General features: G+C 39.1%; 3 protein-coding genes across 4 annotated transcripts in view; 1 reads left to right on the top strand and 2 right to left on the bottom strand.

Moving 5' to 3' along the window:
* Window positions 1–21,488, top strand: part of LOC104966729 (zinc finger protein Aiolos-like) — a 596,491-nt gene that overhangs the window by 61,478 nt on the left and 513,525 nt on the right. The window lies entirely within an intron of this gene.
* Window positions 1–21,488, bottom strand: part of LOC104966738 (SWI/SNF-related matrix-associated actin-dependent regulator of chromatin subfamily E member 1) — a 180,673-nt gene that overhangs the window by 50,117 nt on the left and 109,068 nt on the right. The window lies entirely within an intron of this gene.
* LOC104967131 (kinesin-1 heavy chain-like) overlaps window positions 1–21,488 on the bottom strand; it is a 102,078-nt gene that overhangs the window by 30,086 nt on the left and 50,504 nt on the right. The gene's annotated exons all lie outside the window — the stretch shown is intronic.

The following is a 21,488-nucleotide window of genomic DNA, read 5'->3' on the forward strand; positions in this document are numbered from 1 at the left end:
ATGTGCCTAGTCAGCACGGACCAGGGAAGACGTCTTTTTGTCGGGTTTGTACTACAAAAGGTGGGGTACCAAGTTGTCATTCCATACGGCTACTAGAAACCTACGTTTAGTCGTAAGAAAGAGGAGGTTTTAGCAGATCAACTCAAAAAATGGTTTTTCAATATAAAAGCCCAAAGTAGGTACTGGTATACCTGTAAGAGGGTAGGAGGAGGACCCAGGTAGATTTCGAGAGATCGTTGGAAGTCTTCCCGGACCTGTACATTGACCGAATTCGTCCCCCCTGTGCAGACGTGAAGTCCTAACTTCAGGGACCGCCGCATCACACAATGCTACCATCGGAAGCAATGAAACCAGGGGTCGAGGGAGACGTCAGTAACTGATCTAGGGGGGCACACAGACCCTATAAAACGAGTGGCAAGAAACACTAGTAAACTGGGGTGCCCACTCTAGACGCACCTCGGGGTCAGCTCCCTCTTAATAGTACCAGAACATCAGAAGGTAAAGATTATTAACGAGGGTGTCAACTAAGAAGTGTGGTTCGACGAATGGATAACCGTCTAGTCAGAAGGCGTCGGCGACCACGTCAGATGTTAAATCAAAGACACAGGCGAAACTGTCCGACGTAAACAAGAACCGGTATCACCTCAAACCTACACGACAACTCCAACACTTGTCCACAGAAAATTTATGACTATTGCTTCAAGTTTGTCCACGCGTAATTATGTCGAATTTGTTCACCTCCTATCTCCTCCGAGAATTTCTCTTCAATGTCCAGACACTCTCGGTCTTTAGAAACAAACAAAAACAAGTAACTTGTTGTATGAATAAAAGGTGTTAGCTAAACGTTTATTTAAGAATTTTTTCAGTCTGATTACACTAAAAGACCTAAAAAACAAGAGTAAAACAGAGGAGTTTCAAACTCCATTGAATGGGGCCATGTATCGTGAGATTTTGAGTGACAACCTCCTTCCATCAGCAAGGGCATTGAAGATGAAACGTGGCTGGGTCTTTCAGCATGACAATGATCCCAAACACACCGCCCGGGCAACGAAGGAGTGGCTTCGTAAGAAGCATTTCAAGGTCCTGGAGTGGCCTAGCCAGTCTCCAGATCTCAACCCCATAGAAAATCTTTGGAGGGAGTTGAAAGTCTGTGTTGCCCAGCGACAGTCCCAAAACATCACTGCTCTAGAGGAGCTCTGCATGGAGGAATGGGCCAAAATACCAGCAACAGTGTGTGAAAACCTTGTGAAGACTTACAGAAAACGTTTGACCTCTGTCATTGCCAACAAAGGGTATATAACAAAGTATTGAGATGAACTTTTGTTATTGACCAAATACTTATTTTCCACCATCATTTGCAAATAAATTCTTTAAAAATCAGACAATGTGATTTTCTGGATTTTTTTTCTCATTTTGTCTCTCATAGTTCAGGTATACCTAGGATGAAAATTACAGGCCTCTCTCATCTTTTTAAGTGGGAGAACTTGCACAATTGGTGGCTGACTAAATACTTTTTTGCCCCACTGTATATATATATATATATATATACACACACAATATATATATATACATTTTTTTGGTCACTTTAATGAGACACATTTTGGATTTATAGTAAGCATACTATGGGAATTTGCATTGTAGTGCATGAAAACGGTCTGCGTTATGAAACAAGTATTACACAACAGCAATGAGATGCATAATCAGTAGACAGTTGTAGTCTGTTTTCAACTTTGTGACCTGAGAAAAGAGCAACTGCATGTATGGCAAGGTGGAGGGGGGGGATAGTAACACATTGGAGCTCTGAGACGACAATGAAATGACGGGTGGTACAGTTGCACAAAAAAAACATCTTAAAGGGAGTTTCCCCTTTTGAATTGCAGTTCATTGATAAAACAAGCTGGGTCTAAAACAAAGAGTAAACAAATGCAGATGAATAGGCGGTCTGAAAGTATGTTTGGCAGAGCAAGAGGAGTGGCAAGTGAAACCCAAGGCGAAAAATGTTGTCTGTCACTTTTTCTTCCGAGGACAAAGTTAGCTGTCGTTTCATGCCAAGTGGCCGTGATGTATTGCGTTAAGTAGTCACGCTTTTGTCCAGAAAAACGTTCCAATTGATCCAGTATTTAACTGCTGCAGTGATGATGGACGTGAGCCATTTCCAAACAGAAAGGGCTTTAAGAGAAAAAGTGGAGATAAAGGTTAAGTGGCAGAAATAGTCAGAAGTTTGGAGGGGGATAAAGTTAGGCAGTGAATATGACGTCACAACTTCTCTATTTGGAAGTCCTTTCGCAACAAAAGATTTCCGAGGAAATGCAAGTACATAAAACATGGTCAATTATTGCACAGTGGCCATTTACAACACTTAAAGTCATGATCAAATTTATTGAGTACAGAAACTACTGAAACGTAATGCTGAGGAAGGAATTTTTTTTTTTCGAACAAAGCCTACAGTGTCAGTGAGCAGCCGTGGGTGCCGCTGTGTTTATCGAAGGACTCGGCTGTTGTCAAAAAGACAGATAGTTGCCCTTTGTCACAATTCTGCGTAATGAGCCTCATTATTTATTTTGTTGCTGCCATGGCTACAGTTGGAGAGGCATGATGTATGGGGTTTCTCAGCGCTCTGACAACGCCATTCTCTCTAATGACACATGCAGTGTTTTACCTGCGCTGCATGAGAATCCAGGCATGAAACAGACTAAGGCAACAACGGCTAAGCAGGGCTCTGCGTGATGCTTTGAAGTGCTTTTCATCAGGAGATTATCGACAGGAGAAGGAAAAATAAAAGATAGCCTTGAAATTGTCTTCACTGTTCTCCAACACCCTGAATAAACAAAAAAAGTTATCCAGCTCTACAGCAATATGAAATGAACTAGAAGAGAGAGCGATACTTATTCTGTGTATTCAAAAGGTTTAGTATGACTATAAAAAGCAACGGTGGTTATACAAACTAGTGAGTTTATTTAAGACTAAGATTAAATAGATTAAATAGCTTTATAGGTTTATCTTTTTAATAAGTAACGTATAGAAAATGTGAGTTTTAGTGTGGATTATTTCTGAAATGCTGATTGGAAGCCAAAAACTGACCAAGCACATTGTTCTCAACATTTTGGTAATTTTTATAGTATTATAAATGTTACGACTCTTCAAACATAGTTTTTTTGTAACATCAGTAATCTCCAATTAAGGCAAAGATGGATATCATCAAACCTCTTCAAGATAGCAATCAAAAGCTAGTTTCAATGCCACACTGCATCCAGAATAAATCCAAAAATAAAACATCCAAGAGTCACTGAGATTAAACACAGCCTGCAGTCAAGAGTTCAAAGGTCAACGCTTCAGTGCCCTGCTCTCAGTCCATGTTGTAATATCTGTGTGCAGGTATGCTGGTCTCGGGTCAGACGTGACGCGCTGTGCTCCATCACTGAGCTGCGAGGCAGAGACGTTCGTTTGACCAGAAAACTCTGGTCTGAAGCGCAGTGTGCTTTGATGTGAGCCTAATATGGCTTGTAAAAAGGGGGATCCTGCACTTTAAAGTGTTGCCTGACACTGTCCAGACCCAAGTGTGTGTGTGTGTGTGTGTGTGTGTGTGTGTGTGTGTGTGTGTGTGTGTGTGTGTGTGTGTGTGTGTAGTACTTGGACTGTAGTAGGTATGTGTCTGTCATCCTGGAGTTATAAAAGTGATGTAAACATTGAGAGAGGCCTGGAGAGAAAGAGTTTGAGAGAGAGAGCGGTTTGCAAGCAGAATGTGTAACTGTAGTAGAGCGGGACTGAGCATCATTTTTTGTTTTTATTTATTTTAACTCTTAAATGCAACGTGCAACGCAACAAGCAGGATTTGCCCTCTTTCCATCATTAAACCACTAAGTGCATATTTTAACCTGATTCCCACGAAAAATAAGCAAAAGAAAATATGAATGGATGTACTTATCCATCCATTGTTATGGCAATATTAGGAGTTGGGCATATAAATATAAAAAGCTGGTGGTGGTTATTGTTCCAGTTGGCGGCCGTTACACGGGAGAAGAGGGCAAACAACATAATGTGGGAATTGCCAGTCAATCCTAGAAAAATGTAAAGCAAAGTAGAATTTATAGAAACTGAGCTATTGGATTATGGCAACATCCATCCATCTTCTCCCACTTATCCGTGGTCGGGTCGCGAGCCCCAAACTTTCTTTTCCCTGGCCACATCAACCAGCTCTGACTGGGGGATCCCAAGGCGCTCCCAGGCCAGCGAAGAGATATAATCCCTCCACCTGGTTCTAGGTCTACCCCTTGGTCTCTTCCCAGCTGGACGTGCCTGGAACACCTCCCTAGGGAGGCGCCCAGGTGGCATCCTAACTAGGTGCCCGAACCACCTCAACTGGCTCCTTTCGACGGGAAGGAGGAGCGGTTCAACTCTGAGTCCCTCCCGGATGCCTGAACTTCTCACCTTATGCCTAAGGGAGACGCCAGCCACCCTGTGGAGAAAACCTATCTCGGCCGCTTGTATCCGCAATCTCGTTCTTTCGGTCATGACTGTTATGTTATGGCAACATTACTAAAGAAAGTCAGATGGGGGAATGCAAAACATGTAAAGGCAAAAACAAAGACAAAATCTTTACAGTTAACAGAGTCAAATCCTAACCCGACTTTTACATGAACTGTACATACAATACATACTGTAGAGGCAGTTTTTTTGTAAAGTGAGGAATTGTATTGTATGTACTCCGATTATCTTTAAAAAACTACAGATTTACAAATATAACTTACAAATATGTAAAAAAGCTACATACTTTCATTCTTAGTAAGTTTATTATTTTACTTGATTACTTTACTTGAGTCAAATGTGTATACATTAACAGCAATAAGACAGTGTAAAGAGCTTTAGGTAAAATACATCTCTTCACATTGCACATGATGGTCTAAAAGGACTAATCAATGCCTAAATGAAGTGCTATTTTTGCTATTTTATAGAATATCTGCTTGATACACCAATGCATCTTTTTACTGTCTAGTCAGCTCAGACAGAGATAAAGAGCAGTTACGAGAGACATAAAAACCCAAAACCCTAAGAAAACACATTAAAATGGGAATAGCTTGGCCTCCACTGGTATGTACAGTAAGACACAAGACTTCAGTACATCATGGCCTAAGGTGACAATTACCCATATAGAAATTAAATAAAAGACTTTCAGCTCACAAAACTGCTAAAAACTAAACGTAAAGAGAAAAAACATTAGCTTTTTGGCACATTTTCCACGGGCGGGACATGGGAGTTGGTGTTTTTGGCATTGTGGTGAATGAGAGCGAGGGGATGGAGTGTATAGATCATGGTGTTAGTGTGGAGGAGGTCAGGACCAGTGCATCTAACTCTTCTACTGATTGTTATGAAGGGCCATGTGTCAGCATCCGTCCGACCACTTTATAACTCTTGGCCATTCCCTGCGCCTCTCCTACAAAAGAAGGCTAATGCATTCTCTTTGACCCTGCCGGAGTAAATCAAATATCTGGCCTCAGATCTTGTTGAGCTGCACGGTGCGGTGTGTTTGTGTATGTGTGTGTGTGAGAGAGAAAGAGAGAGAGAGAGATATATAGAGTGAGAAAGAGAGAGAAATAGAGATTGAGAGCATGGTAGAACTATGTGGGCCTTACACAGACAATACAGGAAAAAAAAAAAAAACATAAAAAGAGAAAATATATATATAAAAGAAAAATATTCCATGGAAAAGAAAACAGAAGCATTTTAAAAAACTAAAATCTTACCAAACACAAGGATTTAGGCAAAATAGCCCATGTTTAACTGTTACCAGAAAAATATCGGCAATATCTAGATACCTGTTGCAAGAGAAAAGGAAATAAAAAAGCTGTCAGTAAAAAGGAATAGGAAAGACTATTTGAAGTAGTATTCAAGATTTCTTCCTCAATGACATCTGGAAAACTATTCAAGGATTCTGAAACGCTGTTCCTTCTTTGGGATTAATAATGACATACAAACGCCACTCTTGGATGTAGATATCTTGTTGTACTACCAATCTTTAAATTTGGGTGTGTTACATGAACTCACAGGAGATTTATCCACTCCTGGACAAACATGTCGTGCACACAAAGCCCTCCCACTGAAACATACATCATACAGGATTTACTCCTAAAACAGGAAGCTAGCAGTGAACCCATCACAACAACACTGATGTAAAATTGGATAAACATATTAAAATGAAAAAAAGAGTCAACCTCCTGTGCGGAGGGTTTCCATATCATTATGTTTGTGATTGCCAGAGCCTCTGCTCTCAGCATTCCCAACATTCCCATGTAGCTCTTGACCCCTGACAGCCTTAAATTATTAACATTCCCATATGGGCTTAAACCCCCTGATCGCTGCTCGCAGCTACATTTTTCATGTGTTTTTCATATTACCGCAATAAGCGACAAAGGAGATACATATCTTATTTATAATTCACAGCCTGTGTGTTTTTGTTGTGTGTATGTGCGTGTGTGTATCTCCTGTTTATCTTGCACGCAGCCGAGATACATCTTCCATGCGGTCCAACAGGGGGCAGTAGTTTGTCTCTTTCTGTTGTTAATTCACTGACTGGACTCTGCTGCTGCTTTTGTATCCAGCATCACTGACAGCAGACAGGGCCAACCACACAATGGGTTATGAATGAGCTCCCATTAATCATAATTAATCAGAGGGCCAAACCCATTAACTGTCAGGCATGAGACGAGTTTGTCTTGGTAAGAATGATGGACTGCTCCACTGTTCAAATGCTTCAGATGGCTTCAGGTAGTCCAGAAAGATATGCAGAGTCTTTCTTCACTTTATGACAGAGTCTTTTTTGTTGGGGTGTCTACACTGAAGAAATCTTGGAAATATTTGATGTTGAAATTATTTAGCATTTTGAATGACCATTGTTTTATGATTTGGAATTCCACCTCTGAGCCCCAATCTCAGCAATAGAAAGGGTATTTAGGTATTTACTCATGCACTGTAATTAAGTCGGGCTACGAGGTTACTTTGTACTTGACAGACATACTTATTATTTTACAGATATAAATTGCCATCTTAAAATGACAGCTCGAAACAATTTATAACAATTAAAACCAGCTTTAATCTGAAGCTACAACATTGAAACGCTGCTTACAACTCAATTCATCAATACAAAAAAAATAATACTCTGAAGAATAGTTTTAATTTTTACATTTAACTACATTCTGCTACTGTAAGGGTATAATTAAATAACTAATGCATTTAACGTTTTGTATTTGGACAATGGGAAACTTAGACATTTTGTATCCCATATGTATATGGTTCCTATGTATCTTATGAGTTGTTATATACCGCTTCTGATTGTTCTTGAAAACAAATATTGTTGGAATACGTGATGCAGTATAACATGATCTCAGTCAACAGGCTACTGATAAGAGTTTAAAAGGGGAAGTCGAATGTAAACATCTCAGTCAAGTTTGAAAGGACACATGTCTGAGTGACCAAACTTCAAACCCCTTAAAGTCTTCCTCAAACAGAAGTAAACCTTTCGTTTTTTCTTCTCTTTTCTCCTCACTTTTTCTCCGCACTCCATAACAAACACCACATAATGATTTTGGGTATCTGGTAGATCAAGCAGGGTTTTGCCGGCAGCTGTGTGGTGGTTGCGGGGCGGCCAAACCAAACAGAGGGGGGCTCTCGGAGTCACCTCTGCCCAAACATACACCTAATCCTCCCAGCACCGGCCAGATCGCAACTCCTCAGCGCAAAGACAGTTTAAAAATAAAGGGAGGAGGGGGCGGGGGACAAAGGTCAAATCTACAGAGGGATTTAAGGCCTTATCATTATCACGGAATAGCAGAGCCGAGCTGAGAAAGTGCCTCTGTGTCTACCAGAGGACAGGAGGCCTCTGCATGACTAACAGCAACAGATATAGAGACATCCAATTCTTCACTTATTACAGTGTGTCAGAGCCGCAGGGGGGAATATAGAAAATCCTCCTAAAGGGGCCCAATCTATCCCTTTTTAAAATAATAATAATATTAATTATACAGACCTTTTCCAAACATAGTTGCAAAGTGCTGTACATTCAAAACAAGCCGTTCAGCAACACACTGAAAAAACTGAATTCACATTACTAAACTAAGTTAGTTGAAAGCAATAATGTTAGGTTTGGATAACAACTATTAATATTATTGCTTTCAACTAATCTAATACCCTTATGTGGAATCTGTTTACATAATATTAATTATAGTCAACTTTTCAGATTTTTTGTGCAGAACATGAGGTCAAACAATCCCCAACCCAAAAACGATACAACAATAGCAACAATAATGACAGGCTTTAGTAAAGAGATTAGTTTTAAGAAGTGATTTAAAAGATGCCACTGATTCTATAGCCTCAGATTAAACACACAGGTAGGTTGCATATACTTTGCTTTGGTGAATAATGGTGCATATATAAACACAATAAGAGGAATTAAATAAAAGAGAAACCCTATTTTAGAAGGTATTTTAAAAACTATTATAACTTTTTTTTAAAGGAAAGAAATATAGATATAACTGAAAAAATAAAATATGTGAAGTCTATCAGAAAGTGGCAGAGCTGTGCAGTAATAGAAAAAGGTGGGGTTGAACCAAAATGTGCAAAAGGTATCGAGGAATGTGCAGGATTAACAGTATGGAATATGATAAGTGCTCACATGATGTGTGTTAGTGTTTACTGTCAAGGGTTAAAATGTCATCTGAATTTACAAAACATAGACCAACTGGGATCAAAATTGAGCTATTAACTTTTAATTGTGAGTACTTTGCTCTTTGAGGTGCACATGTTGCTTGTATAATATTTTAGAGTCTCCCAACGTTTTTTGTAGTTTTTTCCTCCTACTTTAAAAGTGGGATAGAAGAGCTTCTAAAACAGCTTGATTTTTAATTAAATTATCTTTTAGAGACAAGGACAAATGTAATTAATGTCAAACGTCACTGAATGATTAAAAGAATAATTAAAAGATGCAGGGAAGATAAAATCTAAAAACAGGTGTCTAACAGATCACTGTGACAATGCATATCTGATATGCAGTCAAAACAAATATGTCAAACCCTAAGGCTGACAACACATTCACACGCTCATGTGTGTGTGTGTGTGTGTGTGTGTGTGTGTGTGTGTGTGTGTGTGTGTGTGTTATCAACGGTACTCTTGCATGAAGGGCACTTGAGGCCTGATGAAAAGCACTTGCCTATAGCCATTGAGGAGTGGATGAGAGGGATCCCTGCAGCCGTATCAGGTATAATCATTCATCATTCATTCATGGTGGTTCAAACGCTGGCTCGGGGCCCAGAGGACGGACACAAAGCTGCTAGAGGACGGGCGTGTGGCGGAATAAGGTGTATTAAAAATAACTGCTTACACAGTCAGTCTTTGCTGTGTAGTTTTAGTTCTTGTTATTGAAGGTTTTCTGTTTCATTTTTTGTGTAATAAAAATGCCTCTGGACCAATGAACAAGGAGAGTTACAGGAGTTACAACTTTCCTTACAAGATTTTGCCGTAAGGGAACATAAATGTTTGGAAAATGTATTAAACATAAAGCTCCAATAAAGACCCTGTTAATTAGTTTTTGTCCTCCATCTCTGTCTTGTTTACCTCAATTCAACTATGGTCCACATGACTGATATAAGTTGTAACGTGTTTTGTTAAGTAACAAGCCAATGAGCACTTACAAATCCAAGCAGTTCAAATTGCAGACTGGAAAACAAAGGGACGGTTACTATATGTAAATTGAAACTACATTTAAAAGAAATCAATTCTTCAGTATCAATCAGAGCTCATTTTCCTTCTTGATGACAGTAAAATCCCACAGTGCTCTATTACAGTGAAGCTGCTACAAATACATTTAGTAGAGGAATTTGATTAAAATGTCCTGGTTTTGTGATCAAGTCGGCTAAACTGACCACAGCAATATAAATCAAAACCTATTGACAAGCTATCAATTTTCTTTTTTTCTGAAATGCATGTCAGGGCCGGTGCTAATTCTGCTGGGCTTTATCCTCGCCATGAGCATTTAGCTGCCAGTTTATTATCACCTTGTTGTAGCTTAGTGTGTATACATACACTGTATACAAAGTTATTACAGACTTGAAAGCACTTAAGCCTTCTGAAGGAAAAAGGGTGTTCAGAGGCTTGATAAAAAAATCTCCGTTATTTCAAGGGGAGTTTAGGGCTTTATTGTTAGCTTTTGGCCACAAAGCCAGAGTCAGAGATACTTTAAAAGAAAAACTCCAAAGTTGACCTTTAGGCCTCAATCAAAAACAGACTGAAAAATGAAGGAGGAGAGACGAATTTACCCTTTAAGGAAAAGGATTTGGCTCTGTTTGTGCAAAGAAACTAATACAATATGATTTGTTCCTTGAGTGTTCAGTTAAAAGAAAAAAAACGTCTAATTCTACTTCTATCACATTGTTTTTGAACTTTGAATTGGTTTTTTTTTCTACTCTATTTTGATGTTTCTTATATATTCACCATGCCAATAGCTTAGGCAATACATCCGATTCTGATTCTGATATCTGCAGCAGGAAAACAAATCAGGTACACTGCTGTAGATTTAAAACTGATACTTTTTCACTTCTTCTAATTTTTGCAAATGTTAAGGTAATTTAACTCATATTTCGCGCATCATACATTTGTTTTAATTAATGCCATCAGCCATGTATTGTAATAAAACACATTTTAACGCATGAACCCTTTTAGAATAACAACCAAAGCGATGTTCAATATAAATTGAGCGTAAGAAATATGGGTTAGTTTGTCTATTTCCGAACAGGCCGACGGAGCCTTGTTAACTTTTCCATGACAGTGCATTTATTTAGTCTCCGTTGTTAAGCCACTACTGAAAGCTGAAAACTATTTGTGTCTCCGTACGCTTCTTTATCCATTTTAATTTGAACAGTTTAACAGATTTACCACTTTGAACAAAAAGCCGCAATCTAATGTGTAAAGAACTAAACCTCGTGAGCTTATTTGCTCTAAATAAAGAAATGGTGTTTATTTCTAACACGCAGAGAAATTAAACGTTAATTCCGCCTGTTGTTTGTTAAGGACGAGATGCTTTAAACGAAACTCATCAGAGAAAATCCACGTGTTAAGAATACATTTAGGTCATTTTGTTTATGAAGTCAGAGGATGAAAAAGGATCGAAGCGGAATGGAAGTTTTAAATACGAACAAACTGGAAAGTAAGCGGATAATAATCGACACATTCAGGCTTCATTTAACGAGATTAATCGATTAAAACGGAATTTCCCGAAGACCCGTCATTATGATTTATTATTTATGTTAAATACAGTTTCCAAATAAAGCAGCATAATAAACGAAGGGTAGATATAGGCTAGCTGAAGCCTTTAAAAAAATATGTTTAAAGCACGTCAGTGTAAAAAAGAGAAAAGTATTCTAAATATAGGCCTATTGAACAATCTGTAATAAGGAACAAATAAACTGTTATAGACGTTGGAGATTATCTGAAAATGTATTTGGAAAACGAAAAATAAATGAAAATGAAAGGAATACAAATATAAAATGGAAGAGGCTCTTCTTTAAAATTAAAATAAAGGTGTGTGTGTGACTTTATGGGGGGCTCCAGCTCTTTTATTTCTGCCCCTGAGGAAGGGGACTTACCCTCCTTATTGTTCCACACTTGAGCCTCTTAGCGACAACGATTCCTGATTACTTAAAACATTGCTTCCATTTATTAGCTTCCAGTAAACAGAAACCATGGAAATATAGAAAAATAACCTAAATGAACAAATACATTCCTCAAGAAAAAAGAACTGGAGAAAAGAAATAGGAAGGTTTCTCGCAGCACTTTAACGTTTTCTTTTAAATATATTCTTTAATATTAAGAATGCAACACCCTTTCTTTATTTAACAGAAGAAGATTACCCATCTTTTTTGTCGACATCAAAAAACAAAAACACACATCCTGTTTTAGGTTCTCACAGAAAGAGGAGGAACAATGGAAGAACATGGGGTCAGAAAAATAAAAAGATAAAAAGAATGAAAAATATCAGTGATCATCTAACAGGAGCCAGAAGAGGTAGAAAACATCACCGGATCTGATGGACACGGATCGATTTCCAGCCTTTAGACCGCTGTCACCAGCTGAGGGACGCCATGACGACGTGTGTGTGTGTGTGTGTGTGTGTGTGTGTGTGTGTGTGTGTGTGTGTGTGTGTGTGTGTGTGTATCTATGAACAATGTGAGGTGTAATGAAGTCAAACATGTGTATTATATATTAACATTAACATATTAAACTGATAGGAATTAAATGCAATTATAAGTAAATATTGTGAAAATATTTAATTGAGATAATGTATTCATCCACAATTTCCTAAAATGTCGAAATTAATCAAATATAAAAAATGTTCTACTGTTTATATTCTCTCTTAAAAAAAGATTGATCCACTTCATAATGTGTGCATGGTTATACCTACTTTTGTCCACTATTCATATGGTTGAGGCGTAGAAGTCCTAGAAAAGTAATAGTATGTTGATAAAGGACTCTTTAAGAAACACTAGAGCAAACACGAGAAAGAAACTCAATAACAATCCAATAAAAAACAAGAATTCAAATGACGTAATATCGAGTTTAAATTTATGCTGAAGCCTCCTGCAGTGAGAGCGCTTTATAAAAAAAACTCACTGTCTTTTAAAGGCTGTTCGTTCACACACACACACACACAAACACAAACACACAAGCACATACACACCAAAGCTTTGCCTGGCCTCCATAGGCTTGTGCAGCAGATGTGAGGTCAGCCTGCAGGGCCCTGGCTGAGCCGAGCTGAAACCTTTACTGCATTAAAGCCTCACTCTGGATCCTTTATATTGTTTAATGAGTTATCAATTAAGGCAACAACTACATTAATCCAATTCAGCCGGATAGTCTTATTGAGATTTCAGATAAATCTCAGAAATTAACAGATGTCTTTGTCCTCCTGGGATAAAGGCAAAGGGAATATGTGTGAAGGGCTATGAGGGAGAACATGTTCTTGGAAGTTTGTTTGTGCTTTTGAACTTGCTCACCTTTTTATGCGAGGGTATAAAATCAAAACCCTTTAGAGCTTCAAAAACCGGCACTTAAACGACCAGTCCCAGCCTTCTTGGGGTCGTACATCTTTTTTTACTATTCACCCAAATCCTGTTGAGTTCCCATGAGCTTTAAGAAAATGCTTCAGGATTTAGGGGTACAATTAAGCTCAATACAAAATGTACAGAGTGTTTCTTTATATGCATAAACTAGATAAAAACATGCAAACACATAAATAATAATGCATGTTGCACATATTCCAATGGTTTTGAAGGACTTGTGTCTGGCTGTGTCACTCATTTCTCAAGCTTTCAGTCACATTTTGATCATTCCTTTGCCCATTTACATGCTTAATACCTTTAAACGAAACCATGTTGTATAAGGGTTGGATTGTACTGTCAACTGAAGTTCATTAGTTCCCAAAATATTTTTCCATTCCTGCCTGCTGACTCTCGGTATAGTGGGTAAAAACCCTCAGTGTATCTGGTTCTGCTTTAAGATCTCTGCAGATGCAGGGGGAAGGCAGGCAGCTAATGCAGACAATTAAAGTCTAATCCAGTGATGAAACATTGTCTGAGGAAGATAACACAGCTGCTAAGTGACGCTGCTCATGACAAGGGAGAGATGGGATCACTACGGATAATGCTGAACATGTCGTCTTTAAAGAGCAAAATGCAGAATAAAATAAGAACACAGTGCGATGAGGAGGAAGAGAACACTGCAGGTACTGTTAACAGGAAGTGTGAAATATGAGCGAACTTCAAAGGGTATGTAAGTGTATTCTCAGTGCTCATATCCATGAGGGCCTAGTTTCCTTAATAGTAATATAGTTTTCTGTTTTTTCCAGAAAGAGAACAAACTTGCAACCACACCTAGGATAGAGAAGTGTACATGTTCTATTATTTTAGTTTTAAAACATGTGTATTGGGTTGATACATGTGTTCCTATAATGCCAACAGGTGGGGATTTATGTTTATTTTTATAAGAAAGAAAAACCCATGACATCAGGTGTGCAGCGTAAACGTTTTAATCTTTATATTTAAGAACAACATTTCCATGTTAACAAAAGCAGAACAAAGACATAAGGAGACCATGCTGTTGTGTTATCTCTGTGTTGTGTAACCTTGTATTTTGCAGAATAAACCGATCACATCTACATGTTTCCTGCATTTCAATAAGGTTCAAATAAAAATCACAATGTGAGGTCACATAACAACAGCTCATACATCGGTGCATTGCCCGGAAAAAGTCATCTGCAGAATGACTAAAAGTGTGTCTTTACAGCATCCACACACCTTATCTAGACAATTACACTAACCATTAAGACAAACTACTAGGTTGCTAATTCAACCGGCTTTATGAGGCTTAGGGGACCATTGTCCTACGGATCACGACATAATGGTCTTCAGATGCATCAACAAGATTGGCTGCAACTTCTCTACACCTACCTGCTGACAGGCAGGCAGAAACACATCGCTGCCTTTAAACAATGAGGCCACTGTTGGATAATATCCTGAGTAATTATTCACTTGAATATTTAGCAATCTGAGTAATGCGTTTAATAAATCTAAGACACAAGGAGTGGCAGTGAAAATGTGATTTTTTTTTAGACTATTTGCGCGGAAAATGCAGGTATGTGAACTTTGACTAATGATAGGCAGTTAAGCTTTCAGACAACTCCAACAATAGAGAACCTTTATTTCCCAACAGGGAAGTGCTTTGTGTAGGTTTGATATAGTAATCAGGCTTCTGGATTACACTGAATTGCTCATTAATTGTGCAGGATTTGATTCGTGTTACTTTACAACTTCAGTTTAAATGTGTGCGTACAAAAAGAGCCTCTGAAAGACAATACAATCGTGTGAATTGCAAGCAAAATATAAACTGGAAAATTGAATATGTAGACCAAAAAAATATGTAGACTAATATCTGAACTTGTTCTTTTAATACAAAAAAGTATTAAATGTGTAAATCATGTCATTACTAATAATTACAAACGTACACAAATATGAAACGCATACATAAAGATTTATATTCGGCTTTAGTCATGTGTATTCTGTTTTATTTTTGCTTTGTACTTTTCATGCCCAGCTTCCTTTTTTGACCCAACTTTGAGAATGTGCACCTAGCTATTGTAGGAAAGATTATATTTAATAATGAGAACATTTATTGCTTATTCTTAGAGATGTTGTTGTAGTAATGCTGACTTTTTTTAATTGTTGCCAGCATGTTGTATTGATTTAGTCCAGAGTGAATACATTCCACTAACATTTCAGTAAATGCCACCCTTCTAGACAACAATTTCAAATAAATAGTAAAATGCATAATTGTAAAACAATTTTAAAACAAAGATTTTGTTGGATTTGAGAGATTTGCAGTTATTTGCATAGAGCAGGAATGATCACCTAAACTATTTTCATGACACTTAGAGAGATCTCGATTCCTGATTTCAGTCCATTGTTGTTAATTGTTTTAGGTAGTTGTGTCCTTCCTACTGTATCCAGCCTTAGGGGGTTAATCCTGCTGCCTGTGTACATAATGCATTGACGTTATGTTCGTCTATGTGTCGGGAGTAATAGAGAACGGCGTGTTTAAGTCTTAATATTTCAGTCAAAAATTCCAACTTTTAGAGAGACACCCCTAAAAAATGTTGGAATCTCCCTTTTAAAAACATGTAATACAAGCTCAGTAATCATCGCTCGAAGTGCTTCCAGGCAAAGCAGTGTACAATCAACTGAAATGTGCAGCAACGGAAAGCCCTGGCAGGGCCCAGGCTCCTGAGATCATGTCTGTTTTATTGGGGGATAAATGTTGCCATTGATATTGTGGAGGGGGAAAACGGAGCGTGGCCGGCCCAGCTGTAATTGGCTGCATTAGCATCATCATCGCTGTATGCACACATCTGGCTCCGTCGCGGCCATTTGATTGGCTGCGTTGGCATTCCAGCACAATTTACAAGCTACCTCAGGGACTTTTTTCGTTTCCCTCTTTGCTACCTCAGTTTTTTTCTTATGCCTGCCAATGCCTAACAAGCATCATTTTGTGTGTGTGTGTGTGTGTGTGTGTGTGTGTGTGTGTGTGTGTGTGTGTGTGTGTGTGTGTGTGTGTGTGTGTGTGTGTGTGTGTGTGTGTGTGTGTGTGTGTGTGTGTGTGTGTGTGTGTGTGTGTGTGTGTGTGTGTGTGTGTGTGTGTGTGTGTGTGTGTGTGTGTGTTTCATGTCTTGAGTCTGGCTGAGAGCAGTGGAAGATCTGATTGAAACCTATGTTGTTTAACTTTTAGCCCACATTTTTTTAAACTATGAAGTCATGTTTTTCTGTACTTGCAGTGTTTCAAAACATGGTAAAAATATCAACACATCAATAATAGATGAGTAATATTCAACAGAAATGTAATAATTCCATCACTGTCTATCAAATAACATGCATAAAATAACTAATTATTTCTTCCATTCTGCCTTGCGTAGTCTTGCATTTACAAAAGGACAGAGAGCCATATATCTTTCTTTAACATACGTGAAATACCAATGAAGCCACAGATTTAAAATCAAAGAGGAAGGATGTAGCTGAAGAAAAAGTACAAAGTAAAAGAGAGTTTGTCACCTTGCTGTAATTAAGTCACATATTTACCTCACAGCAATAGACTTAAGGACATGGGGTCAAACATCTTTAACAGCATTCAAAGGGAAACAAATCGCACTATCAACCGTGCTGGACAAATAACTTCTACTATATGTGCAGAATTATTCAACATTTTGTTTGAAGAACTAGAAAGGCCAGCAAAAAATCTGCAAGCTTAGGGGCATAAACATGGCACTACAATAAACATTACTCAAATCCCATTTTTTTTTTTACATAATTTAATTCTTATTCTTTAAATCATTGTTGGGGTTTTAACTGATAATTGCAGAAAATGTATAAAAAAGTAAAAAGGTATATTCTCTAAAGACATTATAACAGTGCCAATTGACAAATAGCTTGACACCAAAATAGAATGACAAATAAACAGATTTTTTTCAAACTAGAAAATGATATCAGTAGACTGTAAGCAACATTATCACCTAATCAATTAAAGGCATATTTTTCTCAAATTGTTTCAAGGAGTCCATTTGTTTTATCTATCCATAATTGAGGACCTTATTTAAATATTATCCTACAGTATGAAGCCCTTGGAAAAGTATATTCCGCCACACATTTTGAATATACTTTATTTCCCATTGTTCCTCTTTCACAGCACCTGTAATCATTTTTGTTGGATGCTGCACAGGGTGATGAGCCCTTTGAAGTGGCGACCCTAAAGGTGTCAATGTCATCCTCCACCTGAGGAGCTGCATGGGAAATGGTGGGTGATGGAAGCTCCATAATCCTCAGTGTGTGATGATGTCTAATTTATGAATGGGCTGCCTGTTTCAAATTGCAATATGTCGAAACATCAGCATCACTCAGGCCATTTAAAAAACTAAAAGCTATGTACGCTGCAGTATGGCATAGTACAAGCCTGAAAGATCGAGTGATCTCAGCGCAGAAGCTGCCATTTTAGATCCTCTAACCCATTGTGCACTAATTCCGTCTCCTGGCGCGCACACACACACACACACACACACACACACACACACACACACACACACACACACACACACACACACACACACACACACACACACACACACACACACACACACAAGCAGGAAGGGAAGTTTTGAACAACACGTCACCAGTCAAATGGAAATATACAAGAAGATATACTTGCATTTGTGCACATGCGCAAACACCTACAGTACCTCCATCCCTCCCCCACTAACCCCACACCTAGTCTTCTCCCACAAGAACAAAAAGGGGAAGAGGCTTTGTGAATCATATTTTTCTGCAGCCCAGCCATCTTTAATCCCTGCACAGAGGCTTGGCGAGGGGGGAGGAGAGTGTCTCCAGGGCGAGGCCCTCCCTGAGGTGCTCTCACCCCAGAAGCAGGGGCCTAATTGGGGCTGCAAAGGGTCAGCCACAACATCCACAGACTGTCCTGAAGGCTCTTCGAGGTTTTGTCTGGATCCATTTCTAACATGTGTTTCATTACAATGTTAAACAAAAGTATGTAGTGCCTTGTTGTCAAAAGCTTTGTCGTGATGGCCAACGAGGAGGTCTAAATGTCAATATTACAAAATTCTTAAACCTGGTTATCTCTAATAACATTTACATTTTAGAGACAGTATCTTTTGAAGGACTGATTTAAATGTTTACATTCAAAATACTGCGAGAAATCAGATTAAAAAGTATTAAAAGTGCACATTACAACACACATCAAAAATATGGAATAAGATCCAGATATTTTGATCAAGAAATGCTAACATTAATGTGAATTCATAAAAAATAAAAATAAAGAATACAGGGCATGGCAGTTTCATTCTCTACTGTATTGCTTTCATTTCAGTGGATTAGAATAATGAACATGTAAGAAGGTCATGATTACTGCAGGTTCTAAAGTAACACTATCTATCACTGTGACCTTCTAATGGGACCAGATTTATGTTGCCTTTAAGATGTCATTTGTTGTTCATCAGTGTCTGGAATAAAGGCTGCGATTTGCCACAATAAAACCCTGAGTGTGCAGCTGCTTTGCAGAGAACCAGCATCCCTCACACAAGTCGCCAGTGGTCACAAAGTGAAAGCTTATTGTGTTTGGAGTCTGTGTCTTATTTGGCTGCACTTCATGGGGACTTGCAGAATATAGGGGTTTATTTTCTAAGTGTCTAAATATTGCAAAAGCAAACACAGTCGGTTGAAACACATTAATGCATGACCCAGAACCAAAATGTGAGGTTGGAGCCGGATATAGTTAGCTCAAAATCTTAAGAAATGGCATCCAGACAAGGGAGTAAAAACAGACAGAAACAAAAAATGGAAAGTTGCTTTTCGATTAAACAGAAAAAGATGTATAAAAATCAGGATTTAGTAACCGTACATAGGAAATATGATACTGTTGAAGTCAGTCATGACTTTTTTTATGAGAAAACACAAAGAGTTGGTTCGCAAATGTATCTTCCTCCTGGTGTGTGTGCGTGTGTGTGCGTGTGCGTGTGCGTGTGTGTGTGTGTGTGTGTGTGTGTGTGTGTGTTTGTGTGTGTGCCTGTGCGTGTGTGTGTGTGTGTGGTGTGTGGTGTGTGGTGTGTGGTGTGTGTGTGTGTGTGTGTGTGTGTGTGTGTGTGGTGTGTGTGTATAAGTGTGTGTTTGTGTGTGGGGGGGTGTTTAGGTTTGTGTGTGGGTGTTGTTAGGAAAGACAAGAAGCATCAACAGGCTGTCATCATGCTCTGGACAAGCCTGTCACATCGATAGAGCCTCCGTCGGGAGAAATGGGAAGTCCTGGGGACCCTGGGGGAGGAAGGAGGGAAGTGGAGGCAAGCCAGGAGGAGTCTGGTCCCTGTCTCATGACTCGGGCTTTGGACTTTGATTTTGAATATTTATCGAGCATTGGGCCATTTGAATGCAAATTTTATTGTCACGTCTGATAGGGTAAGAGGAAATCTATAGGGGGATATGTTATGTGGCATCGGAGAGACACACACATACAAAATGATGCAGAGAATTATTCCAGCATACGGATTAATATTACACCGTTCATTGCATGCGCCGTTTATCTCTAAAAAAGCAATAAAAGAATATTTAATCAGAATAAATATATAGGACATAATGGTCGGAGTTTACTAAAATGTTTTTGTGCCAGTGATTGTTTCCCACCCTTTGGTGGATAAAGTAAGTTCCTTTTTTGTGGAAAAATGGGCTATGTATGTATACATCCTGAAATGTGAGCAGAGGATAATTATCCCCGCTGCATGTAGAGATGTGTGTTTAAAAGCAAGCATGCCAATGGGCAGAGACAGAAGAGATAGACCGGGCCCGGATAAAGCCGGTATCTACTCCAGTATGGAAATGCGGAGGACAGTTCCCTCCCATTAGAGCAAGTGACTTTCTGAATGCCATAATACCATGTAATTAGCAGGCAGGCTGCTATTTTCAGTGATATGGCTAATTGTCTGGCGAGGCCTCACACTATCTGGAACCATTATTATTGGGCTGAAGCCATGCAAAACATCACGTACACACACTCAATGTTCTGTTGAAGCGCAAGGCCACCCGCATATATAATACCGTACAGAGATACAACATGCAGCACCATTTCGTAATTTTCACAGTGAGTGACCCTCATCTTAAGTGCGCCATTTACTCATGCAGCATAGAGTGAAGATAATGGTGAAGAATCGGGGAGGTGGGTTAACAAGACGGCACTCTTATCAACTATAGGCTCCTCATAAATGTGTTTTTACGGATAAAACAGTTAGCATGGCTCGTCCCTTTAGAAGCAAGGAAAACCGTTCAACCCTGTAATGACTGTGTGTGTGTCTACCTCGACAGTCCATCAGTCCGCCGGAGACAGGCAGGACACAGCACCACAGCCAGGGAACCTTAATTTCCTCACTTCTCTCGTCAGGTGGCAGAAAGGCTGATGATCTGTTGTTCGCTCACGGTAAATGATGACAAGTTGGTTGTTAAAAAAAAAAAAGGAAAGAATTCTGATAGTGTAAAACAACCATTCATAATTATATTCTCATCATATTGCAGCCTTGGCTGCTGTTGTGCATGCCACCGTTGGTTTGCAGCATGCGTGTGAGTGTGTTCGCACATCGCAGCCCGAAACATAAATGCATCACCACTTTAATAATCTTAACAAATGACAGTTTTCATTTAAATTATAGGATTATTCACAATGGATTCATTATCCATTGAACAGACGCTTCAGAATTTCAGGAATTGCATAATTAAAGAAGGGGTAGCCACACATATATGTAAACATATCATGGAGGAACAATACAGCTTGGGGGCAGAATCGAAGAGCTGTAATATGTTTAGATAAACACAACACACCATTGGCACATGGTCCAAACACACAAATACACCTCGCTCACACAGCAAGAACACACGTCTCTGTTCAGTATCAATCTCCCGTCCGTCCAACACCCTCTCTGTCCTTGCCTTTTCTCGGTCTCCCCACCTCTCTGGCTCCCATCTCCCTCCAAGAACCCATCGAGGGGACAACTGTTTCCCGGGAACATCCGGCAACACTAATTAAGTTTCGATTTCTGATCTGCTTGCATTTGAACAGTACCTTGAGCTGTGCACAGTCCACAAGTCATAGTTTAACTGATTGTTAATATGGTGCTTAAATGGAACAAAAAGAAGAACCTATTCGCAAGCAGGAATTCATCCCCCATGATATGGTGGCTGGTCCCGGTTGACATACACACAGCTATAAGTCCGATGCATAATGTTAACTGTGCTTAAATCACCTATCAATATGAGACATCAGTCTCAACTTAAGGGGAGAAGGAAAGAACAGTTAGAGGCTAAAGACTGCGCAGGGAGGCGCGGCCGGAGGCATAAGCACGATGGTCACACACACAC

The sequence above is a fragment of the Notothenia coriiceps genome, unplaced genomic scaffold (assembly GCF_000735185.1).
Source record: "Notothenia coriiceps isolate Sejong01 unplaced genomic scaffold, NC01 NC01_scaffold00037250, whole genome shotgun sequence".
NCBI classification, from domain to species: Eukaryota; Metazoa; Chordata; class Actinopteri; order Perciformes; family Nototheniidae; genus Notothenia; species Notothenia coriiceps.